At 45.4% G+C, this 17,565-nt stretch overlaps 1 protein-coding gene across 7 annotated transcripts in view; it reads right to left on the bottom strand.

Moving 5' to 3' along the window:
* The window catches only part of Plekhg1 (pleckstrin homology and RhoGEF domain containing G1), a 214,311-nt gene that overhangs the window by 192,336 nt on the left and 4,410 nt on the right, over window positions 1-17,565 (bottom strand). For 3 of the 7 annotated variants that reach the window (XM_050135708.1, XM_050135711.1, XM_050135710.1), the window contains exon 2: window positions 13,087-15,390. The exons of the other annotated variants lie outside the window; for them this stretch is intronic. The gene's annotated coding sequence lies outside the window, so the exon portion shown is untranslated. The remainder of the gene's footprint in view (window positions 1-13,086; window positions 15,391-17,565) is intronic. 7 annotated transcript variants of the gene reach the window in all.

Genomic DNA, 17,565 nt, shown 5'->3' with positions numbered 1-17,565 from the left:
AGTCAAGGACCTGAGTGAGCATAGGTCTGCCTCCTCCCCTTTCTTCATGTCCCAGCAAGCAATAGTGTAAATAATATAGATTAAGATTAAATATAAACAAAGTAGCATATGAATTGCTATATTGAAGAAACCAAACACTGTATTGGACACTAACGATCTGATTCAAGACAGCCACTGTGGCTGATGAGTGAGAGACACACTAACACATATCTTCCTTGTCTCACTTTGCCTTACCCCCGCCTTTTTTAAAGATGGGATCCTATGTATCCCAGGCTAGCCTTGAACTCATGATAAGACTTTGAACTTATGGTCCTACTGAGTGCTAGGATTGTAGGTGTGTATTACTGAACCTGGTTTATACAGCACTGAAAATCAAACCCAGAGTTTTATACATAGTAAACAAGTGCTCTACCCATTAAGCCATGCCCCAAACTTCTTGTCTTACTTATTAATGTAAAAGAAAACCCCAAGAAGTATTCATATTAGAACTATATTCACTTATACATGTTGGGCAAACATCCATAGAAGTATCCAGAAAAATCACTACCCTTTTTGTTATTATTTTCAAATTGTGTCATGTGTCAGTGTAATTTACAGTAAACCTTACGCATGTACATGTACGTCTCCTCTGCCCACACACTCATCCCACAGCACACACAGACCTCACTCCCACCCCAGCTGCACTCTGCATCCACTTTCTTCTGCTCCCGTGTTTGAATGCGTTCCCTCTCCCCTGCAGACCTGTTCCCACACCCCAGGCCGTCCACGAAACAATGCTTGCTGATATGGCCATGGGTTAGCTGCAGTGGGTTTGTCTGCGCTCAGAGAATGGAAGGAAATCCCCTGCATGTAGAAGCCCTGGGGAGGGCTCTCTTGCCTGGCTTCACAGACTGACTTAGACCAGCCCAGTAGCTGTATTCACAGCTCACCATCAGCATCGCGATGTGAAACTTCCTTAGACAACTCAGAAAGAAACAATCTTTAAAGCCAACCAAACCTTCCTGAGTTCTATGAGAAACACTGTCAGATGGAGCAGTCTGTATAGAGGTTCAAGACACACAGACAGTCTCCCAAGGGCCATGTGAGATTCTTCAGTACATACAAAAGTATGAGTCAATTTTACCATGCCAGCAATTAACTGGTTAATTAGTGATTGAGGCCTTTCAAATTTCACTAGGACATCAAGTTGGGTTTTGAAACTCCAGCAGCAGCAGCAGCAGCAACAACAACAATTTTAGTGAGGATAAAAGTGCTATTTTAGCACAAACTTTTTTTTTTCAAAGGAAGTCTTTTAATTCCTCTGTGGGCCACCATGAACACAAGTGTGATTAAACGGATTGCTATTCTTCAAAATCAGTGGCGCGTAATGGATTCTATAATCTTCACCAGAAGCATACCGCCAAATGAGTGTTTTTCTAACTAACAAGCCCTCCAAACACAGGGTCCCCCGTCACAAGAATTTCCTGCAATTCACTGGGAATGTGCAATAGAAAAAAAAAAGACAAACCAGCATTTCTGAAAAGACACAAGTGAAATTGCCATTCTTTTACCTTGGCTCTTCGCTCTCTTATTCTCTAAATAATACTCAATCATACCTCCCTCCCTCCAAACCCGAAATTCTAACTGTCAGCATTTACCAACACTTTAACTCGATCATAGTAGGTTGAGAATATTCAGCCTTTGCCTCTGGTTCATCAGGCCGATGTGAATGTGGGGTTAGTGGGGTACGGTTTGGGGGTTGCAGGGCTGTGTCAGGTGAGCTTGTCCTGACGTCACCCAAATGGGGAACGCACATTGGGTTTCAAGTGCTTCTTGTTGCCACCATGAATGACTGGCAGCCCATGATGACTGGCGTCTTCAATTATTTCCCCTCTGGACTGAATTCGGCAACAACAGAGAGTCCTTGGCACAGCCAAGTGCTGGCTGAAAATATCCAGTTCTTAGTTCAACAGGAGCTGTTAAAGATCTCAGACGTGGATTTAACCCCAGGAGAAAACATCTCAGAAGTCAGCCAAGTCCTGAGGACTTCTGTGAGGTCCAGTGCAAAACGGCCTGGAGAGGCCATCCTAATGACTGGTCACAGGCTCTCCTGGCCTCGTGACTGCCACATCTTATGAGATTCTTTGCTCTTCTGTTACCAGACAACTGTCTCCCACAGGGTCACCCTTTCTATCTGCAGTAACACAACTCTTAATTTTAACTAGGCTGTGTCTGCCCGTAATCAAGGTGTCATTTCTCAGGCCAGGGTAGCAGGCCTGGGCTTGGATCTTTTGATGGAGACAGTCAGTTCCTAGCCCTGAGCTTGTTTGAACCTGTGAGGAAATATTAATTTCTACTTTTTATGCCACTGGACCCCCCTTCACCTGTTGTCTTGACTCCCAACACCCATCTCCTAAGACCGCAGGATCTACACCAGTCTGCTGGGTATGGGATCAATACTGCTATGGATCACCTGGGTGTTTTTTTTTTTTTTTTTGTGAATTCACATATGTACACTTTTGTGCCTTTTTGGTACACTTTTAAATTTTCTCCTCTATGATGTGGGAATGACTATGCACATTCAATGCACTCATGGACATGAAATTCATAACTACCTGCAAAGCCTCTCCCCACTGCCATGCACACCTGCAGCCCATCGACCCTGTACCTGCTGCTCCCTGGTACAACAGGAAGCCATGGTTAGCAAGCTGATGAGATCTCGGAGAGAGGACAAACCAGCCACCCCTTTGCTCTCCACGGCTCTCTTCTCCTCATACCAGACTCCCTATGCCTGGCCTGTCCAGTCTCCCTTTCTCTGTTTTCAGTAACATCTCATTCTTTACAGTAGGTCTCGCCCACTCTGATCCCTCTTTGGTCTGATTCCTCTCAAATATATCCTAGTTCATGTGAACTCACACAGATAAATAGATACACATTCATATTCATACACATACATATACACATTACACACATATACACATACGTATATACACAAATATGCATACATATATAAATACACATATTTATAATACATACATGCATACACACATCACAAACGTATACATATACACACACATACATATGTATACACACACAATTTTGCTGCTGTGGGAATTTAAGTAAGTGCGCAGTACGTGCTCTCTACTAGGGAGATTTAGAAAGATGTAGAGGTTGATGCAGGAGAACGGGGCAGGTGCCAGCTCTAGAGGGGCAAACGAGGCAGAGGGAGAACACTGGGAAGGAGACCTGTGGGTTGTTCTACGGGTTCTGGGTGATAAGAAGGATGCAGACAGGTGATGTGGGAAAGGGCCCAGTGGTATGTGATGTGGAACCATTATCAGGGTCAGGAATCCACTGTGAGTGTCGGGAGAAGTGTTGTGGAATATTATTTTAGGGTGTGTTCCATTTGTTTGTGCTGTGGAGCATTTGCTTGATGAGGCAAAGACGTGCTGCATTCTTTATGTTGTATTTGCTTAACTCTGAAGCTGCGGTGCTTTGCCTGTCTGAAACACTGGATTGGTCTAAAAAGAGCTGAACAGCCAATAGCTGTGCAGAGAACGGATAGGCGGGGCTGGCAGGCAGAGAGAATAAATAGGAGAATTCTGAGAAGAAAGAGAAAGGAGCAAGAAGAGGAGGGGGTCGTCGAGGGCCAGCAACCCAGCTACGCAGCAATCCCTGGAGTAAGAAGTAAAGAAAAGTATACAGAATAGTGTAAGAGAAAAGTCCAGAGGCAAACGGTAGACAAGATAATATAAGTTAAGAAAAGCTGGCTAGAAACAAGCTTTCATAAGAAAGAATAAGATTCCATGTGATTTATTTTGGGAGCTGGGTGGCGGGTCCCACAAAAAGCAAAGAGTAAAAAACCAACCAATTACAGAGAAGGGGTGGGTTTTGCTGAGGTTCTCTATTACCTAACATGGTATTTGTTTCAAATATCAGTTAATTTGCCTCAGATCAACGGTGATCTTGGAAATACGGAATGACTAACTCAAAGCAGGACGACGAAAGGGCATTTCTTTCTGCACTCTAAATGAAATAAGGGAAGGGGATGCACACCTCGTGTGCAAACTCCTGAGAAAGGGATTCTAATGTGCTCCTGATGAGCTAGTTAGGACGGCTGCGTGGGTGAAGCACTCACCACGCCAGGCAACCATCCTCAGATGGGAATCTGTAGTGCTGTGCAGCCATTCACTCGGGGCTACAGGGACAGAGACCTAGTTCTGGAGGGGTGATGAAACCTTCCTAATGTATAACGCAGAACACACCTGACTTGCATGAGAGAATCGATTTACCCTTACTGTATAAAAGAAGGGAGAACTACAATATCGCTTTAAAAATCTAAGAGCAGTAAAAACTCCTCCGACGTCAGATGAGCAGGGTAGAGCAGACAGAAAAGTGCGGCATTTCTCTCTCTTTGTCACACAGATCCTCACAACTGTGGGAAATCCTGAAGCGCCACCCTGGAAACAAACAGTTGGGCGCAAGAACAAGGAGACCATGAAACGACTTGGCTGGGGGGATAGCTTCCATCAGGGTTCCTTCCCTCTGTCTCAACAATTCTTGCCTTGGATGCTCCCAACCGTGTGGCTTCTTTGAGATAAGAAAACGACCATAATAGTTCACTAAGCAGCGTCTTAAACCAAACACCAGGGCAGAACACCTCCACTCTATCAGTGAGTGTCCACAACAATCTTATCTTGTAGTCTAATTACCCCTCACTTGATGGTGATGAAACAGCTAGTAAGTCGACAGTTCAGAGTCAAACACACCTTATCCAAGTCGACTGCAAGAGCCAGGTGACCTTTGTTCCCCATTCAAGAAAGGAAAACAGAGAGGACTTCAAAGCTGAGTCAAGAATGAGGTACAAGGACAGTGCATCCCGAGGTGGCACTCTGAAAGTTTCTGCTAACCGGGTGACAGTGATATCTACATGATGTTCATCAACACAAGGCAATTGTGCCTCAGTTACTACCTGAGTCTTCTGACCTACATTATACATCAGTCATGCTTGATTTTCATCAAAAAGCCAAAAAGCAATAGCCCAAGGCTACAAGCATCACTTAAACTTTGTTTTAAACAAAGCTATCTCCTAAAATTCGTTTCGAATATAACTGTTCATTCATTTATTTAAGCATTACCTTGCCTGTTATATGCTTGGGCTGAAACAGTGAACTAAGTACGCAAGCAATCCTGCTCTAACAGGATTTAAATAGACCACAGACAGGGTAGAAGTGGGCATTAAGGAGCTGTGTTATTTTCATTAGATTTGGGCAGTGATGGAAAAGTTAGTCCGAAATTGAAGTATCTGTGGGCAAAATAACTTGCTATCGAGGACCTGCTCTTTGGAAGCAGCTGGAAACAGAATCTAGACCATTACATTCACTGAGCCTGCCCTAGGAATGAGACTACACCTTAGTCATGGTATTTGCTTTTAATAATTTAAAGTGGAGGAGGGAAAGCAGATGAACTAGGGTTGGCACTACGTTCATAATTGCTGAGTCTTGAAGATGGGGTTTCTTTGCAGTATGTTCTCCACTTAGCTCTGTCTGCAAATTTCCCTAATTAGAGGGTTCGTTCCTCCCTGCAAGGAACTTAGAAAGATAATAAAGCAACAGCAATTTATGGTATGTCAATTAGATCACAGAAGGGAGGCGAGAGGTGGGTAGATCAACACAATCTTCACATAGTCAGATGATATTTATTTTATGTAGTAGTCAAATCCAAGATGTGGATGACATGACAGTCTATATTAGGGTAAGGAGCTAATACACACAAAACAATCAAATCAAAAACATCTAGTTTTTGAGAAATAGGAGGATTATTTTCATTTTATGAAATTTGCTTTAAAGAAATTTGGTGAAAATAATGGCTAACATTTCCCTAACTTTCTTTTTCTTTAAGTTGGGACTGGGTTCTGCAAACATGTTAAAAAAAAATGACTGGATCCAATCCTCATAACACCAGGAAGTTGGGATTCATTTATTATGTGTAAGATGACCGTGCTAGGCTTACAGGGGCTGAACACTTTGTCCACAGTCTGTAAAGCTCTCAGGGATGAAGCTGTCTAGCTCCAGAGTTGAAATGTTTAACCATCACATCTCGTGCTGTACTGATTATGTTGACGGAGGACCAGGGAAGCAGAGCATGAATGGGGCAGGATCTGGGGCACAGATACAGAATCTTCTAGATAAGATGGAGCTAGAGGGCAGGCTCTCCTGGAAAGAGTCGGGCGTTCCTCTGAATACTTCTCTAGAAGCTCTGGAAAGTGAGAGCGAGGATGGAGAAAGGGGAGTCATGGGAGGGGGGTTTTCCATCTTCTTTGTCACCTCCATACCTCTCTACTTACCATCACCACCATCAATCCCACCACCTTCACCATCATTATTATTACCACCACCACCACCACCACCATCACCAGTATCATCACCACTGTTCAGCCACCCACAATATTCTGGACTGCTAGTGTCTGTTTTAGAACATGATGTAAAAGATTTGGGGACCAGAACATACCAAATAGAGGAAGAGATGGCAATTGACAAAGTGACATCAATTTAAGAACAAACATTTAATCTTCTCTCTACCATTGGCATTGCGCTAAAGCACTGGAAACACAGCAGCAAACGGCATAAGGCCTCTGCTAGGGTAACAGTGGGGAGGACAGAGAGTAGGCAATATGGTAGGTGTGGATAAAATGAAGTGGGGCAAGAAGGACGTGCTTGCAAGGATCCTATGGATTCCAGGTCTATGGAAGGTATCAGGTACTTCTTTAGTAAGGGGACATGTGAGCAGGAAGCCAGCAAGAGAGGGGGACAACAAATAAAGGCCCTGGTAGAGAGGCAAGGATGTTCCAGGCAGTGGTCATGAAAAACAGGCTAGAGCATGGGATACCAGGGAATCACAAAAAGGTCAATGGGCCAGTGAAGATCAGGAGATGAGATGAGAGCAATACAGGAGCTAGGTCAGAGAGCATCCCCTAGGACACTCCATGAAATAGCTTCTGGCCAGATAAGGTGTGGACTCACAGAGGTCAACATAACTAACAATGAAGTTAGTGTTGTATAGAAAACAGGGGGGGGGGGTTGGATGTAAGCAAAGGGACAAAATTAGACCTATGGCAATAACTTAGGTGACAATGATTGGACCAAATAAAATCACTGGTGACTAGATGAAGTAGCTGGATCCTGGGTGCTTTGGAAAGAAAGCCCATGTGTCTGCCTCTGGGCCGATCCTGAGGTATCAAAGACAGACGTGACCAAGAAGCTCTAAATGCCTTATATCTGGGACTTGTGTCTCTCTCTGCCTTATGCTTCCCACCAACCTTCATTGGAATTAAGTCAACAGAACAGGTCCGTGGAAATACACTCAGTGTTGTCATTTGCTTTAGGTAGATCCACCAGGACTGCCTCAGAGGATAGTCTGATAGTCCAGGCAGGAGGCAGGATTCAAAGAGGATGGGAAAGAGGCCTGGGTAGGTGAATACCGACAGAAGTTCATTCAAGAAGTTGTTTCTGACTGGCCAGAGCATGCAGGAAAGGGAAGGAAAATGTCTCGCTGTGACCACTGAATTGTGGCGCTGTTAACAAGAACTGAAAAGGGATCAGAGGGGGATCCCAGGAAGCTAGAGGTGTGTCTGGAAATAGAGACTGTGAGTCCAGTTCTGCATGGGTGACTTTGAACCAACTGTGCAAAAGCCAGCTAGATAAATTCCAGAGGGATCCAAATAGGAGTGGGAGGCTCAGACCAACCTACTGCATCATGGTGTTCTCCCCTGCTTTTATTGATTTATTTCGGAAAAACAATTGGGCCTTATGAGCCTTATGATTTGAGGCAGAAAATTTAAGTCAGAATATTCCAGGAGAAGTGTCATTTGATCATTTTCTAATCAACATAACCATTAAAACTAGGCTACTAGAATTTCATTTTTCTTTACTATGAAGGGGTCTTTTGGACACGTCTTTGCAAACTGAGATTATACACCACAGGGCAATTACTGCACCATTTAAGAGTCTCCAGTTTGAATCTCCCTACAGTCATGAATTTGGATCCTGAGAATAATAATAGCAGATTTTTCAAATTTGGTGTTGCATTCACAGGTGAACACCACAGCACCCAGCTTTTTACATGGTTCTTGGGATCTAAAGACAGATGCTTACATGTGTGAAGTAGATGCTGTACTTACTGAACCATCTCTGAGGCTCCATGATGTGTTCATCTCAATGCCCATTTAGTTGTCCACCCTCTCTCTCTAGATGCCCAGCTCCTCCAGGGCAAATATGAACCAAATCACTTTCCCTCCTAATATGGAAATTAGTCTTAAGAAATAAAAGCAAAGCCAGCAAACAAAACAATACAATTTCTATTTCACAAATCAGTTGAGAAATAGATTTCCGAGCAGGTAGCTAAAGATATAAATAAGAGAGAGGAGGAGGAAAAGGAGGTGGGAATGAGAGTAAAGAGAAAAAAGCTGGAAAGAAAACTCACCAGGGAGGTCTGGAGCTAACAGTTCATTAACAGGACTACAGAAAGTGGTTTTGGTCCAGTAATGATCTCTCCTGGGCATGCCTTCTCAGACATTTTGGGAGGTTGTATTAAAGTCTGTGCTTTGAAACGGGGCCTGTTCACTACCCGTCCCTTGTAGAACTCTGACCTCTGAGTACGACAAGACCATCGCCATTTCCTCACAGGAGACCCTTAGAAGATCAGGTTCCCTGGTGGAAAGGGGGAAGAGGATCCATGAGTCACACATGATAAAATGTCAACAATTTTTGTGACCCCATAGATAGGAGATGGGAGGACAGAGACAAGAAGAGCCCCGGAAGGTTACAGGCTGGCTAGTCTAGTCTGCTTGGCCAAGTTCTAAGCCAACGAGAAATCCAATCTCAGACAAAAGGTAGAAGGCACCTGAGGACTGATACCAGAACTTCTCTTATGACTGTTACACACATGTTGTGCACATGAACATGTACTTATCCACTCAACTACATAAGCATACACCCATGCACATATACAACTGCATCTTAAGTGATGGACTAGAGGGAACTAAGAGCTGAAAGGAAGGGTCCTGGGCCTGTGAATAGAAAGGGAGATGAGCTTATTGCTTCATGGAGAGTTTCTTTGTTTTTGTTTTTAAAGAGGGGGAAGTGGTGCAGGAAAATTCTCTGTATTCTGTCAATCATGTTATAAATAAACGCCGATTGGCCAGGCAGGAAATATAGGCAGAAAAACCAGACAGGAAGTAGAAATGATATAATGAGAACAGGAGAATTCTGGGAAGGAGGAAGTTGATTCCTCCAACTCCTGCCCACTGCTGCCCAGATCACTGAAGCAGCAGGATGTGATCTGCCCCACTGGAAAAAGGTACTGAGCAACATGGCTAGCATAGACCAGAAAAATGGGTTAATCAAGATGTGAGAGTTAGCCAGTGAGAGGCTAGAGCTAATGGGCCAATCAGCTTATAATTTATAGAGACCTATGTGTGATTTTCTTTGGTCCTAAACAGTTGTGGGGTACCGGGCAGGACAAAAACCACAACAAACAAGCCAGCTGCTCATGTTACAATGCCTAGCCACGTGCTACTCTGCTTACTTTGCGTAGAGGAGACAGAGCCGGTAATAGAAGGGAACCATGGAGTTGGATAAGCAAAGCAAATCCTGGTGACAATGCCACTCACTACCCCACAAATCTCTCCAGTACATCTCGGCCAACATTCAGTTCTAAATCCACCTCCTCTTCACCGACACTTCTGCTACCGACCTCCCTCCGTATTGCTGCAGCTCTGCCTGTTTCCAGAACTTTCTAACACAGTTCTCCACATAGCAGCCAGAAAAATCACTAGCTGTTAAAGAGAGCATGCGGCTCCTCAGCTTCAGACCCACCCATCGCCTGGCATCACAGGCTGAATCATGGCAAAGATCTTCAACACCCCAAAGACCCGCACAGCTTAGCCTCTGTCTCCCTCCTCCGTGTTGACTCTCACTTTCAGCTCATCCCGCATACACATAGTGCTTGTCTCTTCCTCAATCATGGTTCTCCATACTTATCTTTTCTTCCCTGAGATCTCCTCAAGATCACTCATTCGCTATGACTCAACCTTGCCTGAGGTTACTCTCTGCTGCGGTTTGGCTCTGGAAGGTCCCTGGTATCATTTGGATAAGTGTCCCACCAAACAAACCCCACGGATTAGATGCTCGGTCTCTCCAATACTGGGTCTGTCCATCTCCCAGCAGTCCACTGGTGCCATTGGGAGACAGTAGAACCTTTAAGAATTAGGACCTAGCTAGAGGAAGTGAGGTCACTGGGAACGTGCCCTTAAAGTGGAGTTTGGGGACTCCCCCTCTCTGCTTGCTGGTGAGTAAGATGTGAACCACTCCCCCTGTGACGGCTTCCATCATGATATGTTGCCTTGCCACATATGAAAAGCAGCAGGCCAATCACAATGGACCATAACAAATCCCTACTCCTCATAAGGTGTCTGACGTAGGCATTTTGTCATAGCTATGGAAAGCTGTCTAACACAGTGTTCCAAAGGGCTTGGGAGGTCCAGACTGGGTCCCTAGCTTGGCACTACTTGGAAGTGATGGGCACTTTAGGTGGTAAGGTTTAGTGGGTGGTCTTTAGGAAATTCATAGACCCCTGAGCCTTCTTCACTCATTTGGTGTCCTGGCTCCTAGTGAGATTGGTGGTTTTGCATGGCAGACATGCTGTTCCTGTGATTTTGTACCTCCTCGGAGGCTCCATAGGAAATGGGCTGACCAGTCACGGATCAGTCACTCTACAACAGTGAGGCTAATAAACAGTTAAACACTTTCTCTTTAGGAGTCGGCTGTCTCGGGCTTTAGTTAAAGTCCCAGATGCATAGCATGCATCCTCTGATCACGTCTTCCCACCAGAGGGTCAAACGTTGTGCTCTCCAGCCCCACCTAATTGCTCAGCTCCCTTTCAAGCGATTGGATGGAGTCGACAAGTCACTCCAGACTCGTCCAGCTTGGCTCTTCACTGCACACCCAGAACTAGGAAAGCATGATTGTTGAGCGAGCGGGTAACCTGAAGTACCCACGTGAAAATCCATCTCTCCCACAGCCAACCAAATGCACTATGCACCTCTTCCTTATCTCGAATGATGGACTGCAGCCTCAGGAAACTCAGCGTGTAACCTTGTAACACCCAGGTAAACTTGCCCAGTTACTTTCATGTTGGTTTTATTGCTCCAGCTACCTAGTAACAGAGCACAAAACTAAACACGATGTGCAAAAACCGCAGTAGGATAGCTGCTCTTTACCCAGGTTATGATGCACTAAAAGCTTAGAAAGCTTAGAACGTCTGGTTTTGTTTTTCCTTTTAGTATATTTGAGCCAGGATCCTGTCATGTATCCCAAGCTAACTTTTAACTATTGATTCTTCCTGCCTCAGCATCCAGAGTGCTGAGATTTCAAGTGGTTGCCACCATGTCCAGCTTCATAAAATCTTTATTGCACAGTTGTAAACCTCTAGTTTAGGTGGCATTTAACCTTCTGGTGGCAGACACACCCTTCCCAGTTTCATACAATTGCACCTGAAGACTGAGACCTCAGGAAAACACACATGTCTTCTCCACGCACACAGTGTTTCCATGGTCACTGACTCCAAAGCAGCATTTGAATTTGGATAACAATAAAGAACAGGGGATAAAACAAGATGATATTAGACAGGAATGCTATGAACGTTCATTATGCATACTGAGGTGGCGAATTTTCTCACTGAAGGATCTGAGCATTCTCCAAGTGTTTTCTGCATATATGAACAATCTAAAACTAAGGTGAGTTTTGGAACAGTTGTTGTCAGTATGTCTTTAGCTAGTGCAAAAATGGTTCTCTCTCTCTGTGTGTGTGTGTGTGTGTGTGCATGTGCACACATGTGTATGCATGGATAGACGTACTTGTGTGTAAACAAATAGAGGCCAGAGGTTGGTACTGTGTATCTTCTGGAATCTCTCCACATTATTATCATGATTGCTATTAGTATTATTCTTTTAGATAGGGTCACACACTGAACACAGCACTCACGGATTTGCTAGACTGGTTGGTCATGAAGTTCTGGGAACCCACCTGTCTCTGCCTTCTCTCCCTCCCCCAGCACTGGCGTCAGAAGTGTGCACTGCCACACCTATATTTTCTGTGGGTACTGGGGACCCAAATTCAGGTTCAGCAAGCACTTTACCCACTGAGCCCCTCCTCTAGCCCTCTCATTTCTGTAAGACATTAGGGGCAAAGAAATGTTGACTTCCAATTTAGAAATTCTTTAAGCAAAAGAACCTGGCTGACAAAATTTTGACACATGACAGATCACAACACAGAATGAGTCTTCCTTTATTCCCCTCCTCTGGGGGAATTTCGAATTTTGAAAGTCATTGCTAAGTATGGAACGCATCCCAGCTGTTTTGAGAACCCCATAGTGTCTGCTTCCATTTCAGGAACATTCCAAAAGGCAGCAGTGAAAAGAACAAGTCCTCATGACAGGAGCGCTGTTGAAGAGCCGCCTGGGTTTTAGGCTTCGTTGTGGCGGGGCACAAGTGTGGGCCCTGAAATCGCTATTTTCATATTACTGTCATCACTATAGTATCTTGGAGGCTGGATATCACGAAGGACTTGGATTAAACAGCCTTCTGTACAGTCGAACCCAACACCCAGTTGCTACAGGCACATGTGTGTGGTGTGGGAGTGGAGTATCTTACACAGATAGGGAGGAAAAGTGGCCAGGAGCCAAGACCACCAAGACTGTCCTCCATAACCGTGCCCCAGAAGCTTCCAAAGAACTCCTAGTGCACTTTTCTCGGAGCCAATACTAACCCACCCCTCCAGTCCCCATGTCCCATCTGTTGCCAGGGTATCACATTACTCTTATGCCCCACCCTTGGTATTCCTTACCGAGCCTCCCACAGAGGATAAGAAAGGTCCAGATGTAATCTGTTCATTTTTAAAAAGCCACATCTCCCTGCAACACCCTTTACTCAGTAGTTTCAGAGGTTAAAACGTGTGAGGCACCGGGTATGTTAACAGTAAGTCACTCCAGAAAGGAGCCATGTCCTCCTCTGAGGCAGCTCTAACATGTTAGCACCACAGAGATACTTACACTAATGACAGGGCTATGCGGTTCAAGGGAGCAAACACAGGGTGGTACATTTATGCCTCCGATTACAGTCTTTCTCCCGTGCAGCACATCAGAGAAGCGCAGATGTCAGGGTTTGAGGACGCCTGTAATCACAGCCACGGGGGCTGAGCTCTGAGAGCCCCTTCCCTTCTCCTGGTGGCCTCAGCTCTTCGCCGACTTTCTCATCACGGGTTGGTGGCAGCTTTAAATCACCTTGATCCAAGCCGGACCGTGGTTAACGCGCATCCTCGGAATGCGAAGGAATGACTTCTGCTTTGCAGCTACTTGTTCCCCAAGACTCAGATTTCAGTCAGGCCGGGTGCCTGTTCTGAAGACCTCCAGGGACGTGGGGATGTTTAGTCACATGGGAAGGTGGAGGGAAGAAGGGAAGGGTGGCTCAGGAAGGGGAAAGGGCCTGCATTTTGTTTTTTCCTGGGCCGGGCATTAATCTATCCTCCCTGTCAGACCCGGTACAAGAAGGGCACTTTGCCCTGGCATCAGTAGTTAGGTTCGGAGAGGGTGATAGGAAAGACATGGAGGGCTAGGGACTGGGGTGATGTGTCACACATGAAGAGCACAGCAACACAAAGGTCCACTTCCTCACAGCTGGAAGTAAACGCGCATGCTCACCCTCACCGAGGGGTTAAAGACACAGGAGAGCAGGGGCGAGAGCTGCGGACAAGAGCAGGCTCCAGGTAGGGGTGCGGAGCAAAGGTCCTGACCAGGGCTGGGAGTTTAGAGGGTGCTCAGAAAAACCAGCACTGACTGTAGCAGCCCATCAATCCTTCCCCAGGAGGAGGGTGGAGTCCTATTGGAAGGAAGTGAGCTTGGTGTGAAAAGCCAGAGGCTTGCCAGAGCAGCCAAGGCGTCCTGAATGGAGCGCAGCCTCTGCTGCTTGATTGTACAAAAACCCAAAACCGTCTCCATCACAGGGCCAGTTGGCCTCCTGGGATAGGGAGGGGCAAAGGCACATTCAACATTTGTGTTCAGTAAAATCTCGAAAACAGAAGATCGCCAGCTCGCAGGCAGCTAACGCCTTTGCTCTAGAGAGGCAGCCACACTGCAGTAAGGATTCCCAGACATTAGCAGATGTCTGCCAAGGGAATGAGCTGGCTGTAGGAAGGGCTCAGCTTTCCCCTTTACAAGTCACGAGTAAAGTAAGCGCACTTAAGAAGGATTCACTGAGACCCTTGGGCCAGACCAGAGTGATTGTTAAAAATACATCGGGTCATAGATGTATTGAAATATTCAATTAAACTCTTTGTCAAATCCAAGTTAGTATTTGAGAGCTAAGAGACAGGAAAGAAGGTTCTGTCCCAGGGCAAGGCATCGGTGGGACACGGCGCAGCTATGGATATGCATGCAGTATAAATAAAAATACATTTCCATGCAGGATGCCGGAAGTGGATGTAGGGGGATGCAGAGTCTAAGGCTGCCTTGGCTTAACAAAGTGAGACCAAAAACACAGACGACAGTTCTTAAAAAGACAGAAAATAGTATATTTGGAGCTGGGGATGCAGTTTGGTGGTAGAGTGCTTGCCTAACATTTTGATTTCCAGAAGGGAATACAGTATATTTCAAAGGGCTCTTAGAACTCATTATTATTAGGGTCCCGAGGAAATGTTGCCTCCTCTAGAGGATCCCTCGAGGACCAGTGGAGAGTAGCACGCCCACCACTCTGATTTTCCCATCACCCTAATTGTGTCTCTATGGAGACCATCTCTCAGCTTGGTCAGGCAGTATTCTCAGCACAGTAGGTTCTCAATCAATGGATCTGAGCCGAATAAAATTTAACACCGTTGATCAGTTACTAATGTGAGATTGATCAGTTACTAATTGTTTTACAGTGGGAAATCTCATTCATTCCCAGGAATTAAGAGCTCATCCTAGATACTTTAAAGACAGTGTTGGGACCGACAAGCATGTGCAAAACCCGGGTCTGACCCTAGTACTGTATGAAACCATGGTGTGGAGAATGCCTGAGATCCTAGCACTTGGAAAGTAGAAGACAAGAAGTTCAAGGTCACCCTTAGCTACATAGTGAGTTAAAGGCCAGCCTGCACTACATGAAATCATGTCTTAAATACATAGGTAACTTCCAGCAGGTAAAGAGAGAGCCCCAATGATTTTCTTAGCTTGAAATAGAATGTCAGTCAACAGGAATCGCAACATTCTTCCGGCTTCTTAACAGCTTCAGCTACACAGCAGTGTAACATGGAGATGTAAACACCTGCTCTTTGCCCGGTGTGATGAACAAGGTCTCTAGAGAGGCAGCATGTCCTTCCTCTGCGTATGAAAAGATGTACTGTCATTGAGAAACAACATGGCCCACTCAGGGCTGGGCAAGTGATGCTGACTAAAAGGGACACAGGACTTCATGGAAGGTCCTAAGAGAAGAGCAGGGGCACAAATGGTGAGTGTCACACTCAGGGGCTTGGTCCTCATTCCATCTATAGTCAGGGATGATAAGGTTCAGTGTAGCTTTTACTTCACCCCAGCCAAGCCCCTCCCTTCTCTATTCTACCCCAGGCTGAATGTGGCCATGTGGCCATTTCCACAGGAACTGACAGCAGTGGCCAGCAGAGACTTTCAACCCCAGTGTAAAGAGAAGGCAGAATGACAGAGAGAAGATAGATTTCGATTTCATACTGGGCAGCCTTGCAGTGATTCAGATGGAGCCAGTGAAGTTTCTTATTTTAGGTCTCCATAGAAGTACAGAATGATATTGTAATTATCAAATATATTTCACACAGAACAGTTAGCAAACTGCAGCTACCCTGTTCTCTCTCTCTCTCTCTCTCTCTCTCTCTCTCTCTCTCTCTCTCTCTCTCTCTCTCTCTCTCTGTGTGTGTGTGTGTTGTGGGGGGAAGCACATGATTTGTATACATATGTGTAGTGGACAAATGCCAACCTTGGGTGTACCCATCCTTCTTTCCTTCCTTCTCCTCTTCTCCTGCCTCCCCTCCCTTCCTTTCTCTTTTGAGAGAGCCTCTTACTGGCTCTGAGAGACAACAAATAGACCAGGCTGATTGGCAAGGGAGCCCCAGAGATCAGCTTACTTTTGAATTGCTAGCCTATGCCAATACTCCTGGCATTTTTTTAAAAAAATGAATACATTCAGATGCCAGTCCTGGGTTTTGCAAGGGAACATTACCATCTCCACAGTCCTACATCCTGTTTCTATATGGCTGATGACAAGAGTCTGTTTTACACTTTTAAAATGTATTTATTCATTCATTTACTGTCTTCAGACAGAATTTCATGCTGTAGCCCAGGCTGGCCTGGAATTCACTCTGCAGTCTAAACCTGAACCCACAGTAATCTCTCTGTACGAGTCTTCTCAGAGCTGGGATTACAGTTATGAACCCATATGCCCACTGGTTTTTACATATGTAAGTAATTGCAAACAAAACTTGCCCAAACCAAATAGCACGTGACATAAATGCATATGAACCCCAAAGTCCCAAATACTTAAACCCGGCTTTTTGTAGAAGGTTTGCCAGCACCAGATCTAGAATTGACCCCCTCTATCCCTTTTCTAGGCCTGTCTAGCCACAGATCACTCACCTGTGTCCCGTGTGACTCCTCAACACAGTATTCCAAATACGATAGCTAACTCTATAGCATGATGGCGTATGGGTCTGATCTTTCGTGCTGAAGCGGTAACTATCATGAGACTCACAATCCCTTTGACATTTCGAAAGGATGCCCCTCCCCCCACCTGTCAAAGGGATGCTTAGCTTTTAGCCAAATCCCATAGCCAGGCTGGCTTCTACTGATAAGCCCCTTCTGTGGCCTCTGTAGCACCGTGGTTATTACAGCTACCAAAACAGCATTCTTAATTAAAGGCCCAAGGAAAGCCCGGGCCCTCCCTCCACCCCACCGCCATCACATTATTACCAGTGGGCCTAGCCAGAGTTGGTTTTAAAAATTCACCCTAACATTAACACTCTTCAAATTGACTCTCCTCTAGGATCACATGGGGATGGAGAAAGGGAAGGGGTAAGGAAGTGTGGATCTGGCAGGCAGGTTTGGCTTCCTGTCAAGCAGTGATTTAACATAGACGTTTCTTAGTATTCTGACGGGATTGTTCTACGGATGTTCAAATCCTTTACAGAAGATGGAATGGAACTTTCAACTTACACAAATTCTCCTACACTTCATTTTAAGGCTCTGGGCACTAGGGGACTGAACCCAGGCCAGTAGGAGAACTCAACAAGTGCTCTCCCCTGAGGTACATCTCCAATGCCTAATCTGTACTTCAGGGGCGTGTGTGTGTGTGTGTGTGTGTGTGTGTGTGTGTGTGTGTGCATGCGCGTGCACATGTGCACGCCAGAGGAGGCCAAAGGGTGTGAGATCCCATGAATCTGAAGTTATAACCAACTAGATGTGGATACTGAGAACCACCCCATCGCCAGGTCTCCGCAAGAGTAGCAAGTACTGTTAACCACCAACCCATTT

This window comes from Alexandromys fortis, unplaced genomic scaffold, assembly GCF_014885135.2.
Source record: "Alexandromys fortis isolate MF-2015 unplaced genomic scaffold, M_Fortis_MF-2015_v1.1 scaffold_23, whole genome shotgun sequence".
Lineage (NCBI taxonomy): Eukaryota > Metazoa > Chordata > Mammalia > Rodentia > Cricetidae > Alexandromys > Alexandromys fortis.
This window is presented reverse-complemented; position numbering and strand designations above follow the sequence as displayed.